The sequence below is a fragment of the Balaenoptera physalus genome (assembly GCF_965194825.1).
Source record: "Balaenoptera physalus genome assembly, chromosome: 11".
Classification (NCBI taxonomy): domain Eukaryota; kingdom Metazoa; phylum Chordata; class Mammalia; order Artiodactyla; family Balaenopteridae; genus Balaenoptera; species Balaenoptera physalus.
In genome coordinates, this window is record NC_138896.1 from 47,134,370 (window position 1) to 47,144,610 (window position 10,241).

Sequence of the window (10,241 nt, forward strand, 5' to 3'; positions counted from 1 at the left end):
AAGACTCATATCAATAGAATTAGAAATGAAAAAGGAAAAGTAAAAACTGACACTACGGAAGTACAAAGGATCATGAGAGATTAGTACAAGCAATTATACGCCAATAAAATGGACAATATGGAAGACATGGACAAATTCTTAGAAAAACACAAACTTCCAAGACTGAACCAGGAAGAAATAGAAAATATAAACAGACCAATCATAAGCACTGAAACTGAGACTGTGATTGAAAATCTTTCAACAAACAAAAGCCCAGGACCAGATAGCTTCAAAGGCAAATTCTATCATACATTGAGTGAAGATTAACACCTATCCTTCTCAAACTCTTCCAAAATATAGAAGGGAGAGGAATACACCCAATCTCCTTCTATGAGGCCAACATCACCCTAATACGAAAACCAGACAAAGATGCCACGAAGAAAGAAAACTACAGGTCAATATCACTGATGAACATAGACGCAAAACTCCTCAACCAAATACTAGCAAACAGAATCCAACAGCACATTAAAAGGATCATACACCATGATCAAGTGGGGTTTATCTCAGGAATACAAGGATTCTTCAATATATGGAAATCAATCAATGTGATGCACATATTAACAAATTGAAGGAGAAAAACCATATGATCATCTCAATAGATGCAGAACAAGCTTTTGACACAATTCAACACCACTTATGATAAAAACCCTTCAGAAAGTAAGCATAGAGGGAACTTACCTCAACATAATAAAGGCCATGTATGACAAACCCACAGCCAACATCGTCCTCAATGGTGAAAAACTGAAACCATTTCCTCTAAGATCAGGAACAAGACAAGGTTGCCCACTCTCACCACTATTATTCAACATAGTTTTGGAAGTGTTAGCCACAGCAATCAGAGAAGAAAAAGAAATAAAAGGAATCCAAGTCGGAAAAGAAGAAGTAAAGCTGTCACTGTTCGCAGATGACATGATACTATATATAGAGAATCCTAAAGTTGCTACCAGAAAACTACTAGAGCTAATCAATGAATTTGGTAAACTAGCAGGATACAAAATTAATGCACAGAAATCTCTTGCATTCCTATACCCTAATGATGAAAAATCTGAAAGAGAAATTAAGGAAACTCCCATTTACCATTGCAATAAAAAAAATAAAATACCTAGGAATAAACCTACCTAAGGAGACAAAAAACCTGTACGCAGAAAAGTATAAGACACTAATGAAAGAAATTTAAGATGATACAAACAGATGGAGAGATTTACCATGTTCTTGGATTGGAAGAATCAACATTGTGAAAATGACTCTACTACCCAAAGCAATCTACAGATTCAATGCAATCCCTATCAAACTACCAATGGCATTTTTCACAGAACTATAACAAAAAATTGCACAATTTGTATGGAAACACAAAAGACCCCTAATAGCCAAAGCAATCTTGCAAAAGAAAGACAGAGCTGGAGGAATCAGGCTCCCAGACTTCAGACTATAATATAAAGCTACAGTATTCAAGACAGTATGGTACTGGCACAAAAACAGACAGATAGATCAATGGAACAGCATAGAAAGCCCAGAGATAATCCCAGACACATATGGTCACCTCATTTTTTTTTTTTTTAAGCAAGCTACTTTTTAAAAAAATTTTTATTTATTTATTTATTTATTTATTTATGGCTGTGTTGGGTCTTCATTTCTGTGTGAGGGATTTCTCTAGTTGTGGCAAGAGGGGGCCACTCTTCATTGCAGTCTGTGGGACTCTCACTATCGTGGCCTCTCCTGCTGAGGAACACAGGCTCCAGATGTGCAGGCTCAGTAATTGTGGCTCACAGGCCAGGTTGCTCCATGGCATGTGGGATCTTCCCAGACCAGGGCTTGAACCCATGTCCCCTGCATTGGCAGGCAGATTCTCAACAACCGCACCACCAGGGAAGCCCGGTCACCTCATTTTTGATAAAAGAGGCAAGAATATACAATGGAGAAAAGACAGCCTCTTCAATAAGTGGTGCTGGGTAAACTGGACAGCTACATGTAAAAGAATGAAATTAGAACACTCCCTAACACCATACACAAAAGTAAACTCAAAATGGATTAAAGACTTAAATGTAAAGCCAGACACTGTAAAACTCTTAGAAGAAAAATAGGCAGAACACTCCATGACGTGAATCACAGCAAGATCCTTTTGACCCACCTCCTAGAGAAATGGAAATAAAAATAAAAATAAACAAATGGGACCTAATGAAACTTAAAAGTTTTTGCACAACAAAGGAAAACATAAACAATATGAAAAGACAACCCTCAGAATGGTAAAAAATATTTGCAAATGAAGCAACTGACAAAAGTTTAATCTCCCGAATGAATAAAGAAGATGTGGCACATATATACAATGCAACATTACTCAGCCATAAACAGAAACGAAATTGAGTTATTTGTAGTGAGGTGGATGGACCTAGAGTCTGTCATACTGAGTGAAGTAAGTCAGAAAGAAAAAAACAAATACCATATGCTAATACATTTTTATGGAATCTAAAAAAAGAAAGTAATAATGCTTCTGTTGAACCTAGGGGCAGGACAGGAATAAAGATGCAGACGTAGAGAATGGACTTGAGGACATGGGGAGTGGGAAGGGTAAACTGGGATGAAGTGATAAAGTGGCATGGAGATATATACACTATCCAATGTAAAATAGATAGCTAGTGGGGAGCAGCCACAGAGCCGCATAGCTGCATAGAACAGGGAGATCAGCTCTGTGCTTTGTGACCACTTAAGTGGGTGGGATAGGGAGGGTGGGAGGGAGACTCAAGAGGGAGGAGATATGGGTTTATATGTATATGTATAGCTGATTCACTCTGTTAGAAACTAAGACACCATTGTAAAACAATTACACTTCAATAAAGATGTTAAAAATGAATAAGTAAAAAATAAAAATATACATTAAGGTATATTTTGTAAGACTCTAATAAGAAGAGTTAGAAAAATCATTTTCCCTGGTCATTTGAATGACAAATTTCCCAATAGAACTTAAGGGAGACTTCCCTGGTGGTTCAGTGGTTAAGACTTCACCTTCCAATGCAGGGGGTGCAGGTTCCATCCCTGATCGGGGAGCTAAGATCCCACATACCTCACAGCAAAAAACTAAAATATAAAGCAGAAGCAATATTGTAACAAATTCGATAAAGAATTTTTTTTAATACATTAAAAAAAGAACTTAAAGAAGTGTCCAGTTAGTAACTGAAACCTGCTCAATCATTTACTGAGATCAGGACATGACAGCATTTCTCCTCAGTAAATTCGTTTAGATCTGTAGACACCCCTCAACAGGAAACAGGAAAGTATTAGGCAAATCACATACAATCAGAGCTTCAGAAATGAGTAGTATTAGATCACCTTAGACTCTTGAAGGACCTGACGTGTGGCAAAAGGCCTAGTGTTAAGGTGAGTTAAAGACCCCAACATGAAATTCTGACTTCCATGGTAGATAAAGAAGTTTAGTTCCACCAAAAGAAAGAAATATATTTAACAGATAGTTAATCAACATACTTAAGGGGTCATGAATGTTCATGAATGTATGTAACTATCAAGGTATTACAATAAGCCTGCGGTAAACTGGAAAATGTGTGCTCTGCCTAAAGCAACTATCTTCTGCTCAACTTTAGGATATTGTAGCCATGTAGTCCATGTACGGTAAAGGGCCTAGTAGTGTTCTTTTTTTTCCCCCAAAGAAAATCTGGAAATCTAGCTTTTCTTGTTGCTATTCCTGCATAACAAACCACCTCAAAACCAAGTGGTACAAGTTAACCATCTTCATTATGCTTGAGGATTTTACGTGTCAGGAATGTTAACAAAGCACAATAAGCGTGACCTTTTCTACTTTCCTATGTCTGGGGCCTCAGCTGGGAAATCTAAAAAGGTAAGGTTAATTCAATGGCTGGGAGCTGGAATCATCTGGAGGTTCTTCTCCTAGCAGTTGATGCTAGATGTCAGTTGATATCTTAATTGGAACTGCTGTTTGGAATACTCATGTTTAGTGCTCTCCATGTCACATAGGCTTCCTCATAGCATGGCAGTTCAGAGCAGCATATATGAGTATCCCAAAGAACAAAATAGAAGTTACATTGCCTTTTATGACTTAGCCTCATCCCTGTTTGTTAATTGTTAGTTACAAGCAAGTCACAAGTCCAGCCAGATTCAAGAGAAGGGGTATTAGACATCACCATACAATGGTTACTGGCATGGTTCAAGGATGAAAAATTTTATTGTGGCCATTTTCAGAAAATATAGCTTGACACATCATTTTTTCCTAATTTTTACATGCTGACAATTAATGTTTTTAAATTAAACACTTTAGAGACTAGTGTTAGGTAGCCATGGCCATGTTTTCTAAATTCTGCTCTATGCTAAATAATCAAGATAGAGAAGAAGTCATATCCAGAAAATGCTTCCAAGGGCACAGTAACATGGAGTCCTTCAGAACGGCTATCTGAGAGCACTATATGGTCTGTTCACAGATGTTCTAAAATCCAGGAGTGGTCTATTTGGAGACAATTAGGGAAGACAGACATGCAAATAAATGCATAACATGTAATGAGTACTATGCTAGAAGGATGTGCCAGAGGGTTTGAGAGTACATAGGAGGCCATCTAAGTGTAGGGTTAAGAAAAAGCATCAAAAATCTTCTCAGAAGAACTGAAACCAAGCTGCCATTTAACCAGGGAAATAAATTTTATCCAGGCAAGTGTATCGTTGTGTGCAAAGACAAAGAAATGAAAATATGATTTATTAGTAAAGGATCACATGTCCTTCAGGTGAGATTATAAAATAGTTGGGAGTGGCAGGGCATTTAGCTAATATGATAGAAAGGGAACAGGAAAGCCTGGATATGGCACATAGAAATACGAAAAGAACTGTATTTGGATAGAATTTGAGGTTGTCATCAAATCTAGAAGTTAGTCATCTTTGGAGAAAATTATGATCATCCTTTTTCCGCATCAGGCTGATTTGGTCGTTTGCGGTCAGTAGGTTCTCCATTTGTTGCTATTTTGTCCCTTTCCTGAAAAACCTTTGTGTTCTTTCATTGCTTTCTTTGGTTTCTTAGTCAATTTGCACTTAAAAAAAAAACAAAAACAAAAACCTTCCAGGTCTTGATCTTTTGCACTTGCACACTAGTAATGAAAGAAGGGAGATATTTTTCTTGTAATACCATGGTCAAGATAAAAAAATGTGGATCTGTGAACTTTAAGTTATAAGGATGGGAACACCAAAAACAAAACACTTTTGATCCTGGGAGGACTTCAGAAAAGGGAATAGAATTTATCTCAGATGCATGTGAAATAGAGTTAAAATAAGATATAGATATTACTCATTTTTCAAAATTAGTATAGTATTTGCAATATCTTATTTTACTGTTTCATTAAATTAGTGTTTATTACAGACTTGCTGTTTTCTAGGTGCTGGAAGTAGAATAGTAAACAATTTGGTGCACCTAAATACAGGTTCACAATCCTATAGTTGCAATACTGTGAACTAGATGTTTCATATTCAGAATTGTTTGTATTTTAAAAAGACAATACAGTGCATGTACTATATATTTCATATCACCCCCAGTGACATCTAGGCCCAAAATATATTATTGTATTGAAATATGAATAACTAAACTTAGCAGGATATAAATGACTATAAATAGCTTCTTATTTTAGGTCAGATTTTTGTTACCTAATGATTTCACACACCCAATTAAAGAAAAAAAATTCTGATGTCAAAGCTCTTGGATTTAGAATTCAAGTGTAATTGTGGACTTGTATTCTTATGTTGTATAATATTTAGTAATGTTGAATTATAGGAGATGTGGGAAAGAGGCAAGAGAGGAGTCCGGAGGGCTAGTCAAGGAACACTTGACCATTTCTAAAGATAGTAAGACTCTAATAATAATAATAATAGCCACAGTACAGAGCAGTTGCTATATGCAGATGCCTATATTAGGTACTTCATAAATATTAGTGAATGAGGTGGATAGTTTTATCTTCATGTTGTAAATAAAGAAACTAAGACTCAGAATGTTTACCTTTCCCAGGACTTTATAGCTTAATAGTCAAAAGATCCAAGTTTTGAACTGATTCCTGTCCAATTCCAAAGACTGGGCCCTTATACTAATGCCATATTGTTTCCCTTTAACTCCATGTTTTTAAACATTTCAGCTTATTAGGAAACTCTTAAACTGAAGTAATATCTCCTATCCTGTAATCTCTATTTATATTCGTTGATCACTAATTGGCTTTGTGAAGCTACACATAGTCAATCTAGCTTTCTTCCACATTTCAGCCTTTCTTTATGAAGATAATGTTCCTCTAATGATATCCAATCCAGGGTGTAGCAGAGTGCATTCTTGACTACAGTTCTTCACACCTCCTGTGTTCACACCCTTTGCTGTGTGATTTTTCAGGCCTTCTCAAAAAAGTGGCAGAATATGTTTTCCTGATTCCTCACCATCATGTATCTCGCTTTGACTAATAGAATAATGACCTTTCTAAGCCTAGACCTTAAGAGGACTGTGTGTTTCCCACTTGCCCTCTTGTTGTTGTGATAGAAGAGCTTCCCCAGGTAACTGCTGTGCCCTTAGTCTGAGCTCCAGATTGAACACACACAGCCCAGACCTCAGGGAGGCAAAGCCCAGCCCCACACACAACTTGGAACAGAGCCCCCAACAAGCCCAGCCTAGGGGCAGCAAACCTCCAGCCAAGCCAAAACACAAGAGCTAAATAATTGCTTATTTTTGTGTAAAGCTAACATTTTGTGATTGTTTGTTAAGCAATATTATTGTACCAGTAACACGCCAGTATCCAGGGTGAATGTCCACCACAGGCATGGTTTCCTCAATTGTTCTTTGTGTATCATGATTCTCATTTCACCAAATACCCTAGTTGTTCTCTTCTGAAAACATTCTTGTTGTCCAAGTGTTCATCTTAAAATGTGGCACAGTGATCTTGAGGTACATTTTATTAGATGAGAGTTGACTGGTACAAAGAACTGATGTTATTATATCCTGTGCTTCTTGCTTTAAGCTCTTCAACATCGTCTGACCATGTGGCTTTCTTAAGTGGCTATGTCACATTACTGGGTTTCATTGAATTTGTTTTCAACTAAAAACCTAGGTTCTTTCTAAATGACCTGTTGTTGAGCCAGTTCTAACACCATCCTGCATCTTCGGAATTATTTTTTTTAAATAAATGCAGAAATGTACATTGATCTCTGAGACTGTTCACCTTGCTTTTAATCTTCTGTTGTTGATTTTTAGCTACTTTTTTGAATACTAATTCTTAAAACCAGCATATTAGTTATACTTCCTAGCACACCTTGTATTTCTTTATTAAGTACTTTTCAAAAAAATTTGGAAAAACATATGGTGCCAAGGACAAAAATTCAGTAACACACTTTAAGTTGACATTGACCACTAATTAAAACTCCATGAGAACAATTGTAGACATAGCCACGAAACTACATGGCTGTATTGTCAAGTACCTTACAAATTATTCACAAAGAAATTATGTAGTATTTTAAAACTACTCATTCATTTATTCAATGCACAGTCATTAAATATTACTCTTCTGGAACTATGTATTCAGAACAAATAACATTGCTCAGACGTTGATTTATTCACAATTAGTGTAGTTTTTTTGTGACTTTGGGAGAGACTCCACCATGTCAGATTATGGGATATGGTAATAGGGAACAGGCTGCATAGATCATTAGAACATAGATAGAAAATGGACTTGTGTGCTGTGCTAAGGAATTACCATTCACACACAGTCTAAGAATTAGAGAATAGGAAGACATGAAAATACATAATTACAATTTAATTTAAAGCATGCCACACTGATGGTGCATGGAGACAGCACCTGACTTATGTTATATGCTTAGAGTTTCTGGATTAATGTGACCTTGCTTCCTCATGTAAAGAAAAGACTTGTAAAAGTAGAATCCTTGTTATCAATTCATATAGTCTTTCCCCAGACTCTTTTACTTATTTGAATTTCCAAGGTCTGGTGCATGAAAATAACCCTTTAATAAGTAACAAGTTGTCCTAGAACATTACACAAAACAAGTACTATTTCATTTGTGATTTGAGTGTAGAAGAATATAAATCACCATTAATGCATAACCATAGTGCAGCTTACACCAATGAATTCAGTCTCAGTCAACTAGATTAAGAATTGAAATAATTAGAAATTATACTGATTTTTACAGGACTGAAATCTTACTGATATTCACGAATTATGATTCAACCAAAAAATACGTGTATACAGTGAAAATTATGTCCATTTCAAGCTAGGGTTCCATAGCTTCTGTGTACTTGTACCAGAAGAATATAACAGTTCATTTATTAATATCATGTACCACTGAGCCTAATTAATTAGTCAGTTGAAGGTCTTAGTTATAGAAAATAATTGCTATGTTCTAATGATAATTCCACACAATAAAACAGAAGATTAATTTTTTTTTACAAAATTTCTCACCCTTCATTTATGTAATAAAAGGTCAAAGTAAGCAAAAATATAAGCTGAATTAGAAAAAAAATGATTAAAGAGTGTTTATAAAAAAGACCATTTGCACAAATTTATGCACAGAGCTGAATCATGAAAATAAAAGAATATCTAAATGTTTTTCTCTCTCATTTGGGGCATGAGGCTGCATTCTCAAAAGATCCATTTTCTATAAAGGATCTATAAAGGATCTATAAAGATCCATTTTCTATAAAGGATCATTGCAAAGCTGATCATAATTCTACACTAGATGCCTTAGATATATCATCTATCTTAACCTATGAGCAGAACAAATACGTCACTTCCCTTATGAATAATCATCCTATGTTTTACTCTGTGAACATTAAATACCATCAATTGAAACTTCAGAGGGTATATGTGTCTATTTCATGTTTCAGCATATTTGAAGAAGATGGAATCTCTATCAGCAGTGTAACATTTATGAATATGAAAAAGAGGAGCTTTATGTCTATGCCTTCATTGATTGGACAACCACCCAGTATTAGTATTTACTGAGCACCTGCTATGTACTAGGCACTTATCATGGGGCTATCACAGGTTCTTATTAATACTTGAGGTAAATATCGTTATTGCCATAAAGGTGAAAAAAATGGAGTTCAAAGAGATTAACTGACTTGTCCAATATGACACACTCAATAGGAACGAAAAATAGCAGCTCTCAGTTTGAAGTTCAAATATCTTATTTTTCTGTATTCTGTATCATTTTTGATAAGACATGCTGACTTTCCTCCAAATGGATCAGAGAATGGATACCTTACTCTTCTATACTCTTGAAATGGTGACTTTTTCTGTCTCATGATGGGTTACCTTTGAGTGGCATACTTATAGCTTTGACTTTCTTAAAACAAACTGGTCAGAAAACAACTGCAGAGCTTTTTTGTGTTATCTATCTATGTGTTATACATCTATGTTTAATGTATTTAGTTTACTGATTAATTTTAGAAGACACAAATTTATACTATATTTATACACAAACATGGCTGCTTTATAACAGTGTTTTCTGTGTAACACTATTGGTTGAATGTAATGAATAAACAAATAAATAACACAATGGAAATTTCAAAGATACTTAAAACTATTTATGGAATCTTGATGGATTTTCAAAGATATTTTAGAAATATAGTATCTAAGACATTGATCTTTCCCCATGTTAGAAATCTGTGAAAATTAGAATGATATTAGAATGTGGAAAAGGGTATTTGCATTTTAGCTGAAACACAGACATACAAAAAGGAACATATTTCATTTAATATTTTTGAGCACACACACAAAATGATCAACATGTTTCAATTTTTGAATAAAAATATTTTGAATTTCATTGAAAAACCTTTTTTGATTATTTCTGTACTAGAAATATATGAAATAAAAGTTATGCAGAAGAGTTTAAGGGTTTGATATGGTTTATATTTATACCAAGTTTTGATAGTGAATTCGCAACAAAGAAAAGAGTCATATTTGTGAACACAAATTTCTAGTATCAGAAAGGTTAATTTGTATGTTTTAATTCTCCTGTTGTCCTCAGAATGAAGGCGAATTTCTAAGTCAAAAAGTTCTTGAATGGAAAATGAAATGTATAAAATATGTACACATAATGGTGGCTAAGTAATTTAAACTCTACAATTTTCATATTTAAATCTCTTACTAACTCCAATGATATTGGTACCTGTGATTTTAATTCTAAAAATATGAGATTAAGAGTTTTGAACT

The 10,241-nt window shown here is 34.9% G+C and overlaps 1 protein-coding gene and 2 long non-coding RNA genes across 3 annotated transcripts in view; 1 reads left to right on the plus strand and 2 right to left on the minus strand.

Moving 5' to 3' along the window:
- KHDRBS2 (KH RNA binding domain containing, signal transduction associated 2) overlaps window positions 1–10,241 on the plus strand; it is a 754,183-nt gene that overhangs the window by 686,558 nt on the left and 57,384 nt on the right. The window lies entirely within an intron of this gene.
- The window catches only part of LOC309638422, a 313,379-nt gene that overhangs the window by 91,598 nt on the left and 211,540 nt on the right, over window positions 1–10,241 (minus strand). The gene's annotated exons all lie outside the window — the stretch shown is intronic.
- Window positions 1–10,241, minus strand: part of LOC309638418 — an 88,423-nt gene that overhangs the window by 62,073 nt on the left and 16,109 nt on the right. The window lies entirely within an intron of this gene.